General features: G+C 36.8%; 1 long non-coding RNA gene across 1 annotated transcript in view; it reads right to left on the reverse strand.

Moving 5' to 3' along the window:
• The window catches only part of LOC140529869 (uncharacterized), a 101,476-nt gene that overhangs the window by 77,796 nt on the left and 732 nt on the right, over window positions 1-22,948 (reverse strand). The window contains exon 2 of the long non-coding RNA XR_011975712.1: window positions 12,669-12,730. This is a non-coding gene — a long non-coding RNA (uncharacterized lncRNA). The remainder of the gene's footprint in view (window positions 1-12,668; window positions 12,731-22,948) is intronic.

Raw genomic sequence — 22,948 nt, forward strand, 5'->3', positions numbered from 1 at the left:
ACTATGAGAATACCATTAGTTGGTATTGTAAATGAAAAAGAAAAAAGTATTCTGCAAATACAAGGAATCATTATTTTTCCTCTCTATGAGCTCCTCAGGATACGGATGGTGCTTATTATTGTGCAAAGCACATTGTGAGTAAGTGTTCAATAAACGCTTGATTGATTGACTAACAGAGTGGTTAAAGGCCATGAACAGTTTATGAATACGGACACATGTCCAGGTCTCTTGGAGTAGCTAGAAGAGATGAGAGATTCCAGGGGTGAGGCCAAGTCTTCAGCAAATCTATCTGCATTATTTATTGTGACTCCCTTTGCCACAGTCCACAAGCGAGAGGCAATAGCCCAGATCATTTAAGGTTTAAAAAAAATGCTTTTGCTCCAATACTTTTGGTATTTCAGGGGAAAGTGGTTTTTGGCCTGAAATTAGGTGATAATTGCCTCACTTCTCCAGGTCACATTGCACATTTCGGTTTTGCCTCGGGTTCTCATATCCAAACGTTACTTCTTTTTTTTCTTCTCTAATTTAAGAAATGATTGGGATACAGAAGTCTGATTAAGTGTGAGCAAAAGAACTCTAAGTGAATTTACTCTCAGAGAGAGTTATTAACTTCCCTGCCACCGAAGCATACCCAATGGTAGCATGGGATCCTGGGAAGGTAGCAAGACTGAAACATTACCTGGATTTCGCTATCTTTTAACCTCTCTGTTACAGTTTGTGAAAGGCAGATAATTATGAATGGATGTATTGTCTTCTCTGATGGATTGTAAGCCCTCTGAGGTCATCTTTGTATCCACATGCTTAGCACAGAGTGGGTACTGATTAAATTCTTTTGATTAATTGGTTGATTGATTGATTCCTCTCTCCATAGGAACAGCAAATGTGATGAGAGATTTGAAATTCTTTGAAAATTTAAAAGCACTGAGTAAAATTAAACAGTATTTTGAAAATAACTCCCTTAGAATTCCAAATGCCATTAATTCTAACTTTCGTCAAAAATTCTTTCCTCTGCCCACCACTTCTCTGTGTTATTTTTTTCTGTATTATTATAAAAAAAAAAACTCCATGAGGGTAGGTACTGTCTTACTCATTTGTACAGTTATTCCTTTCACATTGAGACTTGTCCCATTGCTACTTCAGAATATTGCCAGTCATCATTAGAAATTAAATGGAAATTTTCAGGGAGTTTTGCAGAAGCCACAGACAACACACAAAGGTCAGCAGATAGCATAGAGTCTATGAATACATATTTAACCCAAATTTTACCATAAAATGCTATAAACAACCCATAAAAGTAAAAGAAAAAAATCAGACTTCTCTGATATACAAAGGGAGGGTCAGTAAATTTTATGAATTTTCCAGATCATGGGGACACCCTGTCCCTAACTCCCATGAGGCAGAAGAGATAACTACACTTGTACCATCAGCAGTTAGCACAACTGCTAGAAGATAGTAAGCATTTAATTGATGTATTTTCATACATTCACCCTATTTGCATCATTCAATATAATAAATAAATAAGCATTTAATAAGCACCTATAGATACAAAACAATTTTTGTTTCTTTGGGTTTTTGTTTGAATTCTAAAGTAAAAATTAAGACCCAGAGTATAGCATCCTCTTTTATCTAAGTAATGGTAGAAGACATCATTAAATCATGAAATGCGTTCATTAGAGAAGACTTCAGAGGTTAGCTAATCCAACCAATGCCTAAACGAGAATCCACCACTGAAAAATACCTAGAAAATGAACTTCTAGCCCCTGCTTGAAGAACTCCAGTGAAGTTATCTACTACCTCCCATGGCAACCTATTGCACTTCTGCATAGCTATGGTTGGCAGGACTCCCACCTTCACTCCCATCCTTGTCTGAAGGCTGAAGTTAGTTTCCCTTCAAGTTTTACCCACTACTCCTAGTTCTGGGTTCTGGGACCAAGTTGAGCAAAACCAATCTCATTTCCCCATGTTAGTTCTTTAAACACTTGAAGATAGACTATATACAGTCCCCTGTACTTCAAGTCTCTTCTTGAAGCTAAGCATCCCCAGCTGAACGGTTTGTTTTGCGGTGTTCTTCATCTCTAAATCTGTAATGATAAAAATCACCTTTGTACAAAGCCTATTGAGATATTTACTCTTAATATAATTTTTAGTGTTTTCATGGATGCAAATTCTTTTCACTGCACGCCTCTCTGGGACCAGTAGCATAGAGGGCCATGTGTAGAACATTTCTAAAGAGCAAAATTATGTTTGTTATAAGCAATAATGTATCATTAACATGTGGATTTTAGTGATAGTTGTTCATAAGTTGTGGTTTATAAACATTATCCTATGAATCTTTGGTGCCCATCTGATAGTGAGGTCAGAATGTTACAAATTCCTTCACTTTTACTCTTTACTTCAGAAGGACAGAAACACAAAGTCACCATCTTGTCATTTTTCTAATCAGAAGGGACAAGAGAAATGAAGTATGTGATCATATTGACTTCTTCAGGCTTTCTTCCATGCTAGACTTTCTATATCACCATCAAACATGATACAGATTATAAATTGGATCTTAAATTGAAATAGAAAATAGCAAAATATAAATAATTCACCTTCCATTGCATTTGTGAATCACGGGTGATTTTTTTAATGAATTATCAAATGACAAGGACAGAATACATTTCATCTGCTTCAAAAAGATCTGTTATCAACTGTTTCCTTTTCAATTCCCTTGTCTTGCTCCCAGCACCATATTCCAAAGCATACTTGGAGTTTGAAGAGTTTTTATTTTTCATTAAACTTATCAGCAGGGACATCACACTGGATCCTTTATGGGCTAGTGGATACAGCACTAGATTTGGAGATGGGAAAACTTGGTATTCAGTGCTACCTAAGATATGTGCCCATTGTGTAATCCTGGGCAACTGACACAATCTCTCCCAATCTGTGTTTCCCCATTTGAAAACCAAGGATAATAAAAGCACCTGCATCACAGGGTTGTTATGAGGACCTGTGAATCAGTCAACAAACATTTATTAAGCACCTACTATGTATCAGGCACTGAATCAAGTCAGTTAGTGTCTCAAAAAAATTTTGTAAGTTTTTTTAAACATAATAAAAAGATCAGCTATGATTCCTTAACTTGAAAAGATCTGCTCCATAAAGAACCCAAACCTGTGAGCAATAGCATTTAGGAAGTACTTTGCTACCCATCACTTGACATTTGACTCACCTCTTAGTACACTGCCTGGCACATTTTGTCATTATTTAGTCATTTTTCAGTCATGTCCAAGTATTCATGACCTCATTTGCAATTTTTTGGCAGAGATATTAGAGTGGTTTGCCATTTCCTTCTCCAACTCATTTGACAGACAAGGAAACTGAGACAAACAGGGTTAAGTGACTTGCCCAAGGTCACACAACTAGTAAATGTCTGAGGCTGGATTTGAACTCACAAAAATGAATCTTCCTGACTCTAGAACTGGGGCTCTATCCACTGTGCCACCTGACTGCCTAGCACATAGTATGTTTAATAAATGTTTATTAACTATTGATTAGATCTCTGCTACCAAGAAGCCACTTAAGACTGTTAGTTACAGATGTCTTCGCCATCTGCTTCAAGGAAGGGAGTCAACATGAGAAGTTTCATCCGCTGATGAAATCAAAGGTCAGGACCAAAAAGAAGACGAGCGATTTACTCTTTTCCACTCAGTTGGCATGAATTTCAGTATAAAAAGAAACTGTCAATCATATTCTTTAATTCATTTAAAAAATAAAAAGTTAACCATGCTACAGATTGACGGCCAGTTCCAAAATTTCTGAGTCTAAATGCTGACTTCCATTTAATGAAAATGTTGGAGCACAAAAGCACATCAATTATTCATGCCTCTGATTTGTGTTGGAAACCGGGTGCACATATGTGTGTTCGTCTGATAGAGTTCAAATTAGCAGTAAGCTTCTAAAAATCTGGCCTTAAGTAACTTCAACAAATGTCTTTTTAGGAGCTTATCTGGAGCAAAACAGAGACTTTTAAATCAAACTTCTATTTCATCACTTTCTTCCTTTATTACCAAAATGAATGAAGTAATTCTGAATGGGAAACTTAAATGCTTATCAAAATTGGGAAGTAATAAGTGCTACTAAAATAAGAACCATTTGTTAGAAGCTTCATTTGTTATTATGAATGGAGTGTGTGATACATTTGTCTTTTTCATACCAAGTCACAAAGATTTCTTTAAGCTGAGAGCCCAGATGTAGGCCATGTCTGTTGGTGGTGAATGAACCAAAATGGGGATCCAAATTATAGCTAGCTTGTTTCACAGCAGTCAGTTTCTACCAGTGGGCAAGGTCATGGGGAACCAGCATCACGAGCTTTGCCACTTGAGTGAAAAAAAAAAAAAAGATGAGTCCTTCACAAACAATTCAGGACAAGCAGAGTTTGAAGGGCTGTCATGTGGAAGAGTGGATTGACTTGTCCTGCTTGGCCCCACAAGGTAGAACTAGTAAGGGGTGAAAGTGACAAAGTGGTCAACTTAAGCACGATGTTGCAAAAGACTTCCTAACCATTCAAATAGCCCAAAGTGGAAAAAATTGCCTTGGCAGGTAGGCATCTCTTCTTACTTTCCATCTTCAAGTAGAGGCTGGTTGGCTACTTGCTAAGTGGGGCATGGTGAGAAATCATGTTCAGATATTATTTGAAATCACTGGTCCCTAAGATCTACTCCAACTCAGAGCCTCCATCATTCTTTGAACTGTTTAGCCCTATATAAAGTTCACTATAGAATTTTTCAGTAATTTGTAGTTATAGTACATGGCAGTAAAATCCATTGAATACAGTATTTGTTATGGGAGCAGTGAACCTCTTGTCTCCAGTAGACTCAATGACTTTCCCAGTAAGGCAACTAAATGGATGGGCCACAACTGGCTGTTTTAACAATCAATCCAGATTGCCATGCACCTGTGGCACATCTGGATTAATTGTATGAACTATCTGTGACAAACAGTCCCAACCCAACGAGTTCCTTTATCATCATATAGAGATGTATTTCTTCTCCTGAAAAGATGTAGCCCAAGACTTGGAGGTTACTCAATTAATTTGGTCAAGGGAGTAGCTAATTGGGAACATTCAGCCCCCCAAAATTGATTTGGGGGTTTAAGCTATCCACAAAATCCATCTCCATCAAGGTTTTATATACCCAAGCAGGGTAATGTGGAGGATAAAGGCAATTCTCTTATATGATTTAGGCCAAGTGACGCTTGAACTATCCAGATAATTAAGGCAAAAATGATTTCTGGCTTGAATTCTCCAGATAATTGCTTCCATTTTCCACTTCACTTTTTGTGCATAGACACAGGCTTCATATAACTGAAGGTTATCTAGATATATGGAAAGATAATTATCTAGCAGATGTCGGTAATTTGGAAATTTGGGAGAAATGATTTTTTTTCTTTTGTGTCATCAGGTTCCTAGATTCTAAATTACCTTTCATGGTGAGGCCCAAATCAGAGTAGACAGCAACATTTCATATATATTAATGTGTTTAATCTTTTTTATTATAATACTTGAATGTGTACATGATTTTCCTTCCTTCTCCCTGCCCCCATCAGGTAGAAGCTATTAGGTCATGAGCCCATTCCAATTACCTGAAAGGGGCATCTGACATTTCAGCCACTTATTAACCATTACTCAAGTAACAGTGGACTCCCTTTACCAAGGAACTTCACCCCCACTCCAGCACAAGGCTGCTATGTGTTGTTAAATGGACATTCTGTGGCTAGAAATTCCAGTTCAAGAATGGGTTTAATTAAGTGGCTTCTGAGTTTCTTTCCTATCTTCTGTATTTCTATAAAGACAGTAAAGGGTAGAGGGTAAAAATTCTTGATCATTTCTAAGGGTAAAAAAGGTATGTTAGTATACATAATAAAACAAAGGAATAAGAAAGTCCTTTCCCCAACATATCGTTCAAGACATTATTGTACGAGGCAATTTGTTCAATAGAAAGATGATTCCACTTGTTTTCGCTCGTTGCTGGCTTCAAAAAGCAAACCACAAGAGGATATTTCATAACTGTCCAAAATTACATTGAATCTCTCAGTTAGAGAAGGCAAGGACGGGATCCTCTGGGAGGATCCATACCAGAGATAAGATCAATACTCAATAGGAAAGTTTTTATTTTTTTACCCTTTTTTGTGTTCTGAATCCTTCCGGCAATCTGATGAATCCATGGGTCCTTTCTCAGAATAATATTTTTAAATGCATAAAATAAAATTCAAAAGTTACAAAGGAAATAAGTTACCTTGAAATAAAGGTGTGATTCTTTTTCTGTGATCCAAGTTCATAAACCCCGTGAAATCTAGCCATGGAATCTTTAAGCATCTATGAACCCCATGTTAGGAGTCCTTGCTTTAGAAAGTGATCATCACATACACACTGAAATGCTCTCCTTCTTTCATCTTTACCCTGGAGCACAGAAGGCACTGAAAAAACACAAAGAACCTTTTCCATAAAGTCTCCTACATATCCAATTGATAATAGTTAACTAGTTAGAGAAATCTGGGATACAAGAACAGCAATTTAAGAAATATAATGAGGCACTAAACTAGCACCTTCACAGTTTCTATTACTTTAAAAATGCTATACTATCATTCTTTCTGAAATTGTACTTCTTTGTTTTTAAAGGGAAATAAAAAGACTCAGATAGAGGCTTTTCTTTGCTTTTGTATGTTGTTGTTCATTGATTTTGTACCATTATGGAAAATTATTGAGGAGATTTTCAGACAGCCTTATCTCAATTGCCTTAAAATTATAGTGTAATATAATTATTTTCTTAGGATAATATCCTCACAATAATATAATTTCCAATAGGTGTTACATAATAGAGGTTGCCATTTATCTTCCTTTATGTTTATTTTCAAATATATACATTACATGTGTGAAACATTAAATATTTCATTAAAATATCTATACATAATTTCATTTATTCACATAATATTTAAAACTTTTTTTCAAGTTACTTAATGTTCAAGATGGAAAATTATATTTCTCCTACAAAATGTAAAAAGATAATAGCACTGAAACCAATTTTTCAAATGAAAAGGAGAGTTGATTGAAGCATATCATTAGTACTAAAGTGAACTCAGAGTAGCAAAGAAACCATTTGTGAGAGTTGGGTCAATTACAACCACAGTATATGCTGACTTCAAAGTGACATCAGAGACACTTCCATTTCTGAATGATAATAGCAATTAAAGAAATAAAAGGGAAAAAAAATTTCAAAGCCAACCCTAAATTTTGTCGTTTTCTCCCAAACAGTATTTTCTGGGGAATTTATCATATCCAAGTCATATTAGTCAGTTTGAAGGGAGATATGAAGATGTATATGAGATCTACCTGTCTCTTCCTTCAAGTAGCTTTCAGTGTCTACACAGGATCAGAAAAACAGCTCTTAAAACCAGAGGAATAAAACATTTTAAACATTTTTTCTCCTTTCACTAGGTTGAATATCCCTAAGATTCTTAATCCTGAGACAGTTTCAAAGCTTCTATATATTCTAGGACCACCCCGGTGGTTCCTGTTGAGACTATGATGCTACTAAGAGAGCTATGCACCATAGAAGCAGGAAAATGGCATCACAGGTAGAATGTTGGACAAAGTTTAGAAGACCTGAGTTTGAATCCCACATCAGACCTGCTGTGTGTTCCTTAAACCCCCCCCTTTCATCCTTCCTAAGGATGTTCTTACCCAAAGACTGCTAAAAACCTACATCAGGAATCAGGAGACATAGAGAAAGAAACAGAGAAAGAGACAAAGTAAGAGAAAAAAGAGAAACCTCAGAACAAACCATCCATAGTTGGCTGTGGAATCTGTTCCAAACCATTCTATGGGACCCATTTTCTCTTTTCCTCTCCAATGTACTTATATTAAATTAGTATCTAGGAAAACATGATCATGTATTTAATGCTAGAATGGACTGAATCACAGAAACCACCAAGTCCAGTCTCCTAATTTTACAAATTAAAAAATTGAGGTACATAGAAGATAAGTAACTTCCTTAGTGATCATAAAATTATTAAGTGCCTGAGGTGGGATTTGAGTATTGCTGAATACTAGCATGGTGCCCATATGTTAATAGGCAATGGATAATGGTAATTCTTATAATAATTATTATTATATCAAGTATATGGGCATATATGAATTATATAAGTACTTATATAAAATATAAATAGAATATTAAAATTTCTGAAATCTCATCAGTTGGGGAGCTACTGTATCATACTCAGCTTATTATTGAGTTTGAAGTTTATTAAGACTCCTAGGGGTTTTTTTTCTATAGCTTGTTGTCTAATAATTCCTTCCTTATCTCCATAGTTGAGTCCTTTGAACCCAGGTGAAGGACTTTGTATTTGTTCCTATTAAGATTCATTTTAGAAAATACATAGTTGTTGTAATCCTCAAACAGTCTTTCATTTTAGCAATATTTTCATTGAGCATTTTTGGATCTTGACCATCTTTTGTGCAATCAGAAAATCTGACAAGAATTTCATCACTGTCTTCATCCAAGTCATCATAAACATGATGAGCTCACCAGGAACAATTAGCATCCCTAGGATGCCCTACTTGGGATCTCCATCTATGTCGACATCAACCCACTGATCTTTACTCCTTAGGTCAAGCCATGCAACCAACTCCCAAACCTCTCAGTTTATATTTCCATCTAGTCCACATTTCTCCAACTTTTGACAAAAATCTAATCCAAGGAATCTTAGCCTTTTTGTGTGTGCATCGACCTCTTTGGCAGTAAGTGAAGCCTACTGACCCATCCTTAGAATATGGTTCTTAAATGCATAAAATACATAAAGGAAACCAATTATGTTGAAATACAGTTATCAAAATATTTGAAAACAAAAAACAAGACACAAACCTTAGGTTAAGAACACCTGAGCTAATGAGAGTCTGACAAGCGTTTTCTTGAAATGCTATTTCTAGAGAAGACTGCTTTAGTTATAGTCTCACCACCTGCTCTAGAGAATATCACAAATCAAACGCTCTGGGCCGTTCACCCCAAACATTCCAGAAACAACTATGCCCTTCCCCTGATTAAGTGATCCTCTCATACCCAACTGTTATGCTCCCCTCTCTCCCCAAAAACCTAATAAAAGTTCCTAGTGCTTTTATAGCACATAAGAGACTGGTAACCCATTTTCAGTGAAAAGAAGAAGAGGTGCTGGGATGGGGGAGTGAGCCCTGCAAGCTGCCCTTGGAAAAGATCATGGGCAGTAAAGGAGAAGTGGTGACAGCATAAACCCAAGACAAGGCACCGTCCACATAAACCATAGGTTGACAGGTTAGAAAGACAAGATACATCCTTGAGGCCAGAGGCAGGGAAGGGTGATTAGCTAATTCAGTGTTCCTTTTGGTCACAAGCAGCATAGCTTCCCCAAAAACGTTAATTTTATTTCTGTTCATTTGCAATGCCAACAGATACCACATAGTACTTTAAAGGTAGGAGGGATTGGGAGAAGAGTAGAAAACGAATCCCATAAAAGCAAACAAGCAGGAATGGAATGGAACAGAGATAGGCAGTTAGGTGGTAGGAGTCAGAAAGGTCTGAGTTCCTACTTTTAGCTGGGTGACCCTGGGCAAGTTATTTACCTTCTTTTTGTCTCAGTTTCCTCAACAACAACATTGAAATAAGAATAACACCTACCTCACGGGGCTGTTATGAAGAACAACTGAGGTAATATTGGTAAAGTGCTCAGCATAGACCATGGAACACAGTAGGCCTATACAAATGCTAGCTATTATTACTATTAGATTATTAAATATCTTCAACAAGGGTCCTGGGTTTTTGGTCATACTTACACATGCCAAATGAATAGATATCTCTGTTGCTTTATGGAGGGGAAATGAAGTGATAGAATATTACCTCTAATAGGTTTTCCTTTTAAATCTTATTTTTGTCTGATTTCTACAGATCAAAAAGGAGAGAATCAAATGCAAATTTCCTTGTAAAATTCTCATTGTTGAATGCTATAGGTATACTTCTGGACAACCCAATTCATTTCACTCTTTTTACATCATTTCTCCAGATCTCAAAAAAAGAAAAGACAGAGAGAGAGAGACAGAGAGAGAGAGAGAGAGAGAGAGAGAGAGAGAGAGAGAGAGAGAGAGAGAGAGAGATCGAGAGAGAGAGATCGAGGTCTTGCTCTAAAATCTTCTCAGTGTTGTAATTAGTATGCATTCTTTCCTTCCATTCAGTTTTCCTAGAAAGTAGGTCACCCAGTTTTCCTGGACTGAAAATGCTTCCCCTCACCCCCAGACTTCTGAGAAACCCCTGCTTTATCCTTTTTGAGTATGGGATCCAATCTAATCCACTAAACATTTGTCAAGCACCTATTAGGTGCTAGGTCTCAGAAATCAGTGTCCTCCCCCCACCCCTCTTTCAGTGGAATGAGAGTAAAAGAGGGGTGCTTTGAACCCAAGCTGTCTGTTGCAAGTCTGTGGTAAGTCAGCAAAGATTCGGTCAGTTTCTTGATTAGCAGGAATTTGAAATTGTGAACATCCAGCCACTGTTTTGGCATTAGAAAAACACATGGAAATGTGTTCATGCATATACAAATTATGCACACATAAAAAGGAAAAATACACCTATATACATCAAAATTTACATCTCCTTTTCTGGTATCTTGACCAAAACCATGCCCCAAATCTTCATCTAATTTTTTGTTGTTGTTACAGAAATTAACAAGTCTAGATACCTTTTCACTGGTCACCCACACATTTTCCATGTGCCTCTTCACCCTTGTCTTCCAGCCCGAACAGAGTAAACAAAGGGACAGGGTTCCTGACACTTGCAGAATTTCAAGCTGTTATTCAAGAAGGAAGTCCCAAGAATCTTGTCAGAAATCCTGTTTGGGCGAGATGCCCAGCCCAGTTTTGTAGACCCAAGATGTCTGGGTAGTCTTGGTATGCCTGGGATAAGCAGTTGAGGATTTTTTATCTGAACCAAATCCAAACTCCAAACCTAATTAAAATACTACAACATAGTTAACTCTTTCTTATATGAATCATGTTATTTATCCAATTGAAGGCATGAATTCTGCTTCTCTTATATGCTTCCGCTAATTACTTATATTTTACATTTCAGTGCTAGTCTTGTTTTATTTCATAGGCAAAAAGTATCATCCCACTTTTTCGTTGCTGTGTAAACATCAAGAGTTGCAAAAGGAAAGCAAACTTACTGAGAATGTGTATGAAAGATTTGGTTACTATGGCTTTTGTCTGAAGCTTCTTTTGATTTAAGTAGTTTATTTTCTTCCCATAACTAGGAGTGCTCCAAAACATCCCTTATGTTTCCTCACTTAGGGCTCCTTTACAAAAAGGAAAGCTATCAGAATATCTGGTATTTGGGGGTCTAATCTGCAACCTCGTATCTACCATTGTCTCTTAGAAAAAATATGAAGTCCTTTGTTTGACATTTAAAGCTCTTCACAATGCAGTTCTGACCTATCTTTCCAAGTCTTTTTTCAAATTAATCCATCCTCACATACTCTATATACTAGCTAGACTAACTGATTTGTCGTTCCCTATAAATGCCAATCCATCTCTAGCCTCTGAAATTTTGCAGAGGCTATCCCTCTTGCCTTGAATGCTCTTGCACCCCTATTTCTTAGAATTCCTCATTTCATTTCAAGACTCAGCTGAAGTGCCATTTCATACGTTCTCTGATCCTCTTGTGTTTAGTGCCTTTTCTTCTTAAAACTACCTCGTACTGACAGTTATCCTTTCCATGTCACAAGTTTCACCATTATGGTTTCAATATATTGGGGATGGCATAAGAAATTAAATGGGAATTTGGGGGAGTTTTGCAGAAACTACAGGTGACACATGGAGGCCAGAAGATGACACAGGGTCCATAACTAAACACTTAACCCAAATTTTACAATAATGTATGGTAAACACCCCATAAAGAAAAAGAGAAAATTCAGATTTCTCTGGTATGAAAGGAGAACCAAAAAGATTTACATGGATTTTCCAGATTGCAGGGGATGGGTGGCCATGCCCCTAAGCCTGTGGTATGGAAGAGACACTGTACTTTGTATTGACATCTAGATAAATCTAATGATTCTGTTCCAGAATATAAGTTGCTTAAGGTCTGGGTTATTTTTATTTTTGCCTCTGTAACTTCAGTGCCAAAACTCCTAACCTAAACACCTAAACATCTAGTACCCAAAACAGCAGCTAGCATTTTTATAAAAGAACAAAGGTTTGCAAAGAATTTTGTACATGTTGTCTTACTTGATCCTTACAACTCTGTAAATAAGTATGTGCTATTATTATTATTCCAGTGATACAGATAGCAAAACCAATACTTTCCCAGCTCATGTAGCTTGTCAATGGCAGAACCAGGATTCTTCTGACTTGAGGTCCAAAAACCTTTATCCATTGAACCACCCAACTGCCTTAATTTTAATTAATAATTTAATTTGTTGAATGAAGAGGTGAATTTCATATTTATTATTTAAAAAGCATTACTCTCCTATATAGCAATGTACTTGAGGCACTATGAATTCCTAAAAGTGGGTGAAATTCTGACCTTATTCAACCAGTAGCCATATTATAGATGTTGATGGTCTTTCAAAATCTTTAAAAATATGCCTTTTTGGGGAGAAAATTGGGGTTGACTTACCCAGCATCACACAACTCATGTCTGTGGCTGGATTCGAACTCAAGTCCTCCTGATTCCAGGGCCTGTTGGACATATATAACCTATATCAAATTGCTTAGTGCCTTAGGAAGTGAAGAGGGAAGGGAAAGGAGAAAATATGGAGCTCAAAATTTTATAAAAACTGAGTGTTAAAAACTTTCTTTACATGTAATTAGAAAAAATACTATTTAGAAAAAAGAACATGCCCTAAATTTGGTGGAGTTTTGAGTTATTATTTATACAACCATCTATTATTTCTCATTCTCTCCACTCCCTCCACCTCCACTAAACATTTGTTTTAAACCACATCAAACATGCGTAGTACAGAGTACCATATTCCCACATTGGCCAAATGCCAAAATACATAATGTCACTCTGATTTCTAAATCCATTAACTCTCAGATAGCAGGTAGGTGACATGTTTCCTCTTCAGTCCTCTGGACCTCGAGTAGATCATTACATCAATCCAAGTTATAAAGCATTTCAAAGTTGTTTTTCTCTGTAATGATACTGTCGCTAGGTAAATTTTTCTCTTAGCTCTGTTTATATCACTCTGCATCAGTTCAAGGAAATCTTCCCCATTTCCTCTGAAACTGCCCATTTCAGCTTTTCCCTAATGCAATGTAAATATTTTGAATGTGTGCCTCTAGAAGCCAAATGCTTGTCTTCTTACCATCCTTGGTCTACTTTTGTGAATTCCTGTTATATGATCTTAATTTCCACTGCATGGTTTTATTGTCTTAATCCTTCTGGAAAGTCCCTGGAATTCCAGCAAAAGTTTTCCCATTATTAACTTTTCTGTTCTTTCTGTTTTACTTGACTGTTTTCATAATTTGATCTAGAACTATGAGAGGCAGCATGGTGCCCTGGGTAGAAAGGATAGACAGCCAACCTCAATGTCAAGACCAAATGGGTTTAAATCCTGTCTCTATCACCTCCAGACTGCATGATTCTAGGCAAGTCACTTAACCCCTTAGTGGCCAAAGGAAGTCTCCAAGACAGTAAGTTGCAGGGCATTAGCAGTCCTGAAAATGAAGAGGGATATTTTCTCACAGGGGGGCCTCTTCACCAGTGAAATCACAGTTTGGGGGTAATAATAAAAATTCATGTTCAAAACTGCTTTTAAAGTTGACAAAGCTTTTTATTCCCAATAATTATAATTCCTATTCCACAAATGAGGAAATGGAGACTCTGAGAGATGGCGACCAGCCTTTGATTATTTAGAGTAGCTAACAAACGGCTTAAGCAGAATTTGAACCCTAACTTTCTGACTACAAGTTCAGGACTCTATGCTACATTTTTTAAAAGAGCAATTACAAATTCTGATGTGAAAAATCAAGATGCTACCAACCATATTCTTCTATATTACGTCTTTCAATTAGTTAATTAATTAACAAGTATTAGGCGTTTACTGTGTGCCATGTACTGTGTTAAGCCTGCACAGTCTCTACTGTCAAGAAGTTTATATTCTAATGGAAAAGACAGCATGACCATAAGTAGGTATAAGGATTTAAACCCCACCTCTAACATTCACTATTTGTGAGGTCCTGACAAAGTTAATTTCTTTTAAGTCCCAGTTTCTTTATCAGCAAAATGTCAGTAATAGTAATATCAATAAATAATAACTAACACACAAAGGTATTGCAAAGATCAAATACATGTGTAGCATTTTATAAACCTCACAATGTTGTACATGAATGTCAGCTTTAATTTGCATTACATATACTCTAATAGGACAATATAGGCTAAAGTTAGGATGAGACTAGAACAATTAATAAAAATAATCATATTTAATCTTAGAGGTGAAAGTCTAAATTTGTGATCTCAGTGGTACAGGTGACACTCAGTAAGCAAGTCGTCTGTAATTTTTTAGTCTTAGAGTTTGTCTGGACCACGGATGCGTAAAATGATTTGCCTGTGGTCACAGAGTCAGTATATGTCAATGAAAGGATTTGAAACTAGGTCTTCCTGACTCCAAAGGAGACTATTTATCCATATAGGGAAAGGAAGGAAGGGATAAACATTTATAAAGCACCTACTCAGTGCCAGGCATTCTGCTAAGTGCTTTTTACAAATATCATGTCATTTGATCTTCACAGCAATTGTGCGTATCTCTGAGGTAGGGAATATTATCCTCATTAGGGAAACTGAGGCCAATGGAGGTTAAGTGATTGGCCCAGGAGCACAGAGTTAGTAAATGGCTAAGGCCAGAATTGAATTCAAGTCTTCCAGAATCCTAGTCCACAACTGATTTCACTGTATCACCAGCTGCCTCTCTTTGAATACATACACCAACTTAAAGAAAATCCATATGCCAAGGCTTCTAAGTATATCCCAGGAAAGTCAAAGAGTAGTGGATTAATGAGATAACAACAACAAAAAAAATCTATTATTCATCATGTCTGCTCTACCACAGAGATGTCTTCCTCACTATCCACCTTTCTTGGTGACAAGTTCAAGGTCCTCATAGGACAAAGCAGGAGTATTCAACTCTGGTCATCTCACAGCCTCTCTGTTGTTCAGTCATTTCAGTTGTCTGACTTTTTGTGACCCCATTTGGGGTTTTCTTGGCAAAGATACTTGTCATTTATATCTCCAGTTCATTTTACAGATGAGGAAATGAAACAAATAAGGTTAAGTGACTTGCCCAGGCTCACACTACTAGTAAGTCTCTGAAGCCAGATTTGAACTTGAGATGTTGAGTCTTTCTGACCTCTGGCTCAATATTCTACCCATTGCACTACCTAGCTGCCCACAGCTTCTCTAGCTACTTGGTATGCCTCCTCTCTCCATGGTGGAACGTCAGAATCATATCCTGAGTGGCCAGCGCTGATCTAATACCAGCATCCTGGACTCCATGTGACGGACTAGAGCTTAAGAATTTTACATGGAGTTAGGAAAATAAACAATTACTGAGCATTTTCTTTTCCATTTGCTTTTGCTTTTCATAGGAAGGTTTATAGGAACCAACAGGAAGGTTTCTTGCTTTATCATCAGGAATGGTGGGCTTCCACCTTTATAGAAAAATACAGACTTGAGAGAGCTTTATGTTTTTGATGACACACTATTGTTTTACGTTGACCTAAAATGATTAATTCCTTTATGTTTCTATAGTTACCTTAGTTTCTTCCTAGTGTCGCAGAACCCTATTTCCCGCATGCACACTGGATTTACTATTTATATATTAACATAACAATGGCAATGAAGCTTTTCACTTAAACCTCATTTGACCTTTAATTTTTTTTTAAAGGATTCAAAGCTCAAGTAACTGGCACCATAAAGATTCCTACCCAGCAATCCAAAATTTAAAAAATAAATGAATAAAAATTGCAACAGAACAAAATACTTTTGAAATGAATCTCAACTTCACATTTCAAATGAAAAGACTCTGTTAGCTTATGATCATTTTTTTTATCTTTAAAAAGCTACTTTAACCTGAAAACCTCCAAGTACTTTATACATAGGAGTATCCTGAGTAAATTATTATCCCGATTTGGGATTTTAGAGGGGAAACATGAGATGCCTTGGTGACACAGCCAAGAACTGACTAAGAAATCCCAGTGTCCAGTCCCCTTTCTCAAATAACTTCATTCCCAAATTGCTTTCTCTTTTTCCTATGACATTCCATGTGCCTAGAGGAATCTGTTCTGTTTACCTATAAGTCATCTTTTAGACCCTCTTACATCTTTTGAACTCTCTTTAACACGCACCTCCTTAGACATTGAACCTGAATACCTTCCTGGGTTGTGAACTGTGCTGGTCAAAGAAATGCTTCCCCTTCTCTCCCTCCCTGAAGTTTGCTCTCCTTATCTGTGTGTTAAATTTATTCTGGGAGCCTAATGGCCTATTCAGCTCCACGCTTTGTTATACCACCTATAGCAATGTCTCGTGCTCCCTGCAATGGATCTGGAAACAGACCATGGAGTAATCAGAAAAGAAAGGGGAAAATATGGGCATGTAATTCAGAGAGACAAAGTCCTAGAGACCCTTTCGTCATCCAAAGGAGTCAGTTGTCCCCAGTACGAGGAAAGGGCCAGGGACACCTGCAGGGTAGAATAAAGATGAGGAAATGTCTAGTGGCTCAGTGGAAACCCAGTAGAGAAAGACAGCAGCTGTTTGGAAATGGGGGGAAAGAGGGAGGGAGGAGAATATAAAGCAAAAGCTGATACTGTATAAAACAAAATTAAGTTGATGAATGAGAACTCCAAGGGATTTAGATAAGTTTGGAGAAAGAGTTGAATTGAGCTTTCCTCCCTCCTCCCCACCCCCAAGTCTCAGCAGTGAAAAGGCAATTTTAAAAGATTCAGATACAGTTAGGGATTCTGTTAATCAGCATAATTTTTTAATCATTTGTGGTTTGGGTGCCCTTTTGGGGGTTTTGATTGTCATCGTGTTTATGGGAAATTGGCAGTTATTAATTGCCGTTAATCTTATACCCGTCCTTATTAGGATTCAAATATATTTCTCAGTACTTTGTCCAGTATCTAAGTAATCATTTATCAACCCTGAATTTTACTGTAAGCATAATATTTACGAGAAGCAATTTTTCATGCCTGGGTTAAGTACAGAACCTATAATATTTTTCAGTTGAATGTGTCAAAATGACCAAGATTCAAGTAATAGGAGAGAACAGAAGGATCTTAATGTGATGCTTTTGCATCCAAGGTGGGAAATTTGACTTCTCATAATCATTTTTTACAAATATGATTCTTCAGTTCTGAACAATGACTTGCATTAGTAACATTAATATCCGTTATGACTTTTTCAAAGGATTGCAACATTTTCTCTTTATAAGGTGTTATATGAATTTCAGGACATAGGTATAATAATGCAGTGATTCTGAACTTATTTTTTCTATACCCCAGGGTACTGAGTCTCAAAAAATATGTTATTGTATGTGTGCAGATGTATATACATTCATAGCTTTTGAGGAGGAAGAATGGAGTGGATTCCAACAGTAATTATGTTTCAATTCCCCCAAGACTAGAAATCACTGGTCTAAAGGATATACTATCTGACTACTCTTTGGAGAGTATTACTGCCCAAGACAAGAGAGTTTAATGTCATACTAGTATCTCCATATATGGCTAGCAAAGCATATATGGATAGAAATGAATGAACACAGGGAGGAAAGAGAAGTCCACTGCTAATGATAAGGTAAAGTTGTGAAAAGAAAACTAGAAAAAGTTTGTTACTAAACATAAATTTAATATACACTTTAAAAAAACTCTAAGTTCATGGTCTCATATAGAATCTACATTTTTATTCTCCTTTGTATATTGAAATAAAGTACTCCTGTCATAAAAACCCAGGTCTAGGTTAACTTATAAAATAAGGAAAGTTGGTCATCTATGTGTCCCATCTTCTATTTTAGTAATCCTTTTTATAAACCCTAGAGGGATCTCTCCTAACCCTCATAGTCCCCCAAAACTCAGAGTTTTCATACTTGGCTGACTAGAGAAGTTTCTCCTGACCTCACCACTAATTAAACCTGTCATTTCTAGGCAATGTTCTAGCTTTCCTAATTACTCCTCCTGCCTCTTCTATCCCTGTCCAAAACTGTCATTCTCTTACTGTTCTGAATTCAGCTAATCACGATGACAGGATTTGATACAGTAATTCTCAAGGATGTGAATTAATGTGTTACCACAAGTGTATGTGTGTGTTTGTTTTAATATTTCAATTCATGTGTGTATGTGTATTTAAAAAAAAAGGAATAGGAAGCATACAATCCCAAAAGAACGAATGCCTAATGTTGAAACTTCAGGCAATATGACAGGCTGCTTGGGAAGATGTTTTAGGCTAGGGAGATTTTACAGTTGTCCTTCAAATGTCTACTTCTCTAGCAGCTCCTCTGGGAAAAGCATTTGTATCTTTCCCCTTCAGAAGGAAAACATAGAAGGGACATGAGCTGGTTGCCATAAAACCAGGACCCTCATTAATATAATAATAATAAATACCTTTGGCTTATATGTCAATGGTTCTGCCTTGACACAAGGTGACTTGGAGAACTTCTAAATTTCTCTAGCTCATTTGGTCTCAGATTATTTGAACCTAGAAATGGCAATGAATGACAATCCCCAAAGGACTGCTATGAAGTCCCCTTATAAGCACTCAGATTTACAAGGCATTGACCACAAAAGAAGTTTTATTTATTGAATAAGGGCATAAAAAGAGGATTTGCAGTCAAGCTCCTAGGGTGTCAGGAGAGTCTCTTTCCTCCATTTCTGTAGGACCCTTTTTCTCCCCACTCCAGAGATTCCAGAAACTGTTTCTGTGACCTTGAGTGGAGTTATAAAAGGAAACAGGTGAAGGTTCTTCTTCCCAACAATCAGCTCTACCTTCCTTACAAGGTTCCACTCCCAGCAAGCATCTACCTCTCCATCTTGCCAAGGTTATTCCCTGATTACTGACCAATATTATGGTCATCCCGGCTGCCACTGTACTCTGTGCTGCTTCACAGTTATGTGTGGATTCTGTGAGATAGGTAGAGCAGGTGTTATCATCAGTTTACGGGTGAAAAAACTGAAGTTATGAAAGATGTAGTGATTTGCTCAATTCAACAAAGTCATTAAATGCCTACTTTATGTAAGGCTACTATGTTCCATGTCATATTGTTCGTAAGAAGCAAAGATGAGATCTGAGCCCCAATCATCTTGTCCAAATCCAGTGTGATTTCTGCTGCCCACAGAATGAAGTTCAGAAGATCACCTTTCCACTCCCAGTAATCTACAATGATGACATGCTTCTGAAAGTGAAAATGCCAAAGCCAACAGAAACAACTGTAGCTTGTTAGGAGTGCTAACAGTTTCTTCATGAGCCACTAGCTGGTGAGTATTCCCTGGCAGAATTCCATTATTTATACAATAAGAAAGATGGAAGTAGATAGATTAGTGATATAGATATATATATAGATAGATATAAATATATACATATACACATGTATATACATATATGTATGTATGTGTATGTAATATATCATCAGTATATTCACAACCTTTCCTACTGTTGCTCAGGGGTATAGTGAAATGATCATTGGATACAGTCAGAGGCCTTAGTTTCAAATCTTGGTTTTTCTATTTGCTAATGTGATACTGTAGATGAGTCATTTTACTTCCCTCCATTTCAGGGTTCTCATCTCTAAAACAAGATCATTCTATTAGGTGATCCCTAAAATAACTTTTGACTCGAAATTCTAACTTTATAGCTTTATATTTATTTGTTAACTTTATTATTTTATTTGTCCTTTTGGACACACACACACACACACACACACACACACACACACACTTCTGAGTTCTGTTAATCAAATAACTATGATCTGGGGCAATGGTTCCCAAAGTGTGGTCCAAGGACCTCAAGGGTCACCAAGATTATTTCAGAGGATGTATGAGATCAAAACTATTTTTCAATGATGTGATTATATTTTAATTTCTAATATGGTAAATATTAATAGATATAGCTCCCTTTGGAGAAGCAGGAAGGACAATCCTTGGGGGCTTGTCATTCATTGCCATTTCTAGGTTCAAATAATCTGAGACCAAATGAACTAGAGAAATTTAGAAGTTCTCCAAGTCACCTTGTGTCAAGACAGAACATTGACATATAAGTCAAAGGTATTATATTAATGAGGTTCCTGGTTTTATGACAACCAGTTCATGTCCCTTCCATGTTTTCCGTCTAAAGGGGAAAGATACAAATCCTCAATAATTTTTTAGAGTATAAAATGTTCCAAAAATTTGGAGATCTGAGATGCAAAGAAACTAAAGGTAAATTCCTGACCAATCTGTCTTTTGCATAGCTCAGTCAATGAAAGCAATACAGAGTGACACACCTAGTGCTTAGCACAGTGCCTAGAACATAGTTGGTGCTTAATAAATGTTTATTGACTGATAGCCAAACGATCTGTCAATTGAGTAAGACAAATCAGTTGGATTTCCTATGCTACAGAAAATAGACTGATACCTGATAAGAACCTTCAGTACCACTGAGCATACCACCACCACCCTTTGTTTAAAACTGAGAAGAAAGTGAGTACCGGACTAGTGAAAGAATTTGTCCAAAGTGACTAAGGTATTATGTAACAGAATTTGAACCCATCTCCTCCATCCCCAAATTCAGCCTTCTTTCCTCAAAACATTACTTTTTTTTAGCTAGTTATTTTGGTTTCATGTAGACTGAGCTATCATCAGAAAAGAAATTTAAAAGGATAGAGCCTGGACCTGTCATTTTGTTCACTTAGAAAACTCCTTGTACCAAAACAGGTCAGAAGGTCCACTTTTCTGCAACTTAAAGACTTGCCTAGAACTGAGAGGCTGTAAAGTGATGGTCCCAAGATCACAGGGTCACTATCTAAAATCTTGGGTTTGTAGTAAATCTTATGAAAATGCATGTTGGGACCTACTTTAAGATTTTTTATTTGTTTGTTTTCTGTCAAACAAAGAGGAGGCTATATAAGGTCCATTTCTACTCCCTGTCTTTGTATTAAGTTCATTGATTTGTTTAGTGCAGTCTGAAACCAAAGATGCAATTTAGCAATACCTCTTCTTTCTAAGCTTTGAAAATATTGTTCATATGTTCAGTTTTGGTGTTTTGATATCATTCTTTTGAAATTAACTTCACCTAAATCAACCAATTTACACTGACTTGTAGTGCAGGCGTGGAACAACGGATTCAGTCAAGTTGTTTCCATAGGGCTTCTGATTGATTCAGTAGAACAGGAGACTTGACTGACAGATGTTTTTCACTGAATTGACCTAATCAAGTAGCTGATTTGACATGTCTTGACAAAGTCACAGAAAGAGTAGCAGACCACATATTACCTTGTTAAAAGTAGGGTGTGTTCGTTACCTTCCATCTCTGTCATGGGCTTATGTGATTTGTGGTGAGAGTAAATTAGAAAAGATGTACACAGGAACTTGGTTGGAAAATGTTCTCAATACATGTGATGGTAGGACCTTCCACACTAGAGGTTTAGAGGTGACCGTACATGGGTCTGACACGAACTGCTGTCTTCCTTCAATATGTATTTGTGATGTGACAGAAAGTCTTTTGAGGAATGTAGCACATATGAGTTTATAATTAGAAATGGGAGTTTAGAAGCCATTAAGTTCAACCCTTTCATTTTGAAGATGAGAATGAGGCCAGAATAGTTAAGTGTCTAGGTCAGGGTCACACAGCTAGTAAATGTTTGAGGTAAGATTTTAACCCTGGTAGTATTTTAATCTATTACTGTGGCAGATTCTGGAAAGAAAGGAGGCAGTGAAAAATAAACAATTGTCTAAGAAGATGGAATCAGGGAATGGGACTGGTATTTTTGACCATGGCTTAAAATATGTATAACTATGTGATATAGTATAGCTAATGAGACCTTGAAAGAATGACTTTAAAAGGGATAGATTCCCAATGGAAGGGGCAGAAGGCACAGTAACTTAGAGGTCATAGACAGTAGTAGGCATGAAATAGATAGAATACCTAAAGGAATGCTCAGTAATTCTTAGGAAACAAAGACCAAAAAGTACCTGTAATCGAAGAGATGGTGAGGTCTTGTGGAAAGTATTCATTTAGAATCAGAAGGCCTGGATTTGAATCCTCCCTTTCCTATATACTGTCTAAGGGACATTGGTGAACCTCTCTGGGTCCACATTTCCTGCTCTGTAAAACTGAATAGTTGAATTATACCATCTCTAAGGTCTTTTTCAGTACTAAAACTTATAATCTTTATATTCATGCCTGTGTGTTTTCCTTTCTTTAAGAGCATAGATTTATAGTGTTTAGAAGAGGGCTTTTATTTCTCTCTGGGATAAATCTAGATAAATAAGAGAAAAAAACCTATTAAAATGTTAAAGGACTCTTCTTAAAAGAAAAAAAAGCACCTACGTTTTTAGTGCCACATTTGGGTTATTCTAAATAATTATGATGAATCACATTTCAAATACTTTCCCACATCATCATCTTCTGAAGTTAGAGTAAACATCTTGTCAGCACTTTTTCAAGCCAATCTCATGTCAATTTCATACCTGTGAACCAGGTTCCAAATTATGTGTGTTCATTTTGTTGACATGGGCACACCATTCACTCCCAAGGATTGCGATGCTCCAAACTCATTTGGAGTTGTATGAGAATATGTCCCCTTGGTTTCTGACAAATGATTGAAAGCCCCCTGCATCTCAACATGCTGGAATGAACACACACACGTATGCACGCACACACACACACACACACACACACACACACACACACATACACACACACACCAGAAA

Source organism: Notamacropus eugenii, chromosome 2 (assembly GCF_028372415.1).
Source record: "Notamacropus eugenii isolate mMacEug1 chromosome 2, mMacEug1.pri_v2, whole genome shotgun sequence".
Classification (NCBI taxonomy): Eukaryota; Metazoa; Chordata; class Mammalia; order Diprotodontia; family Macropodidae; genus Notamacropus; species Notamacropus eugenii.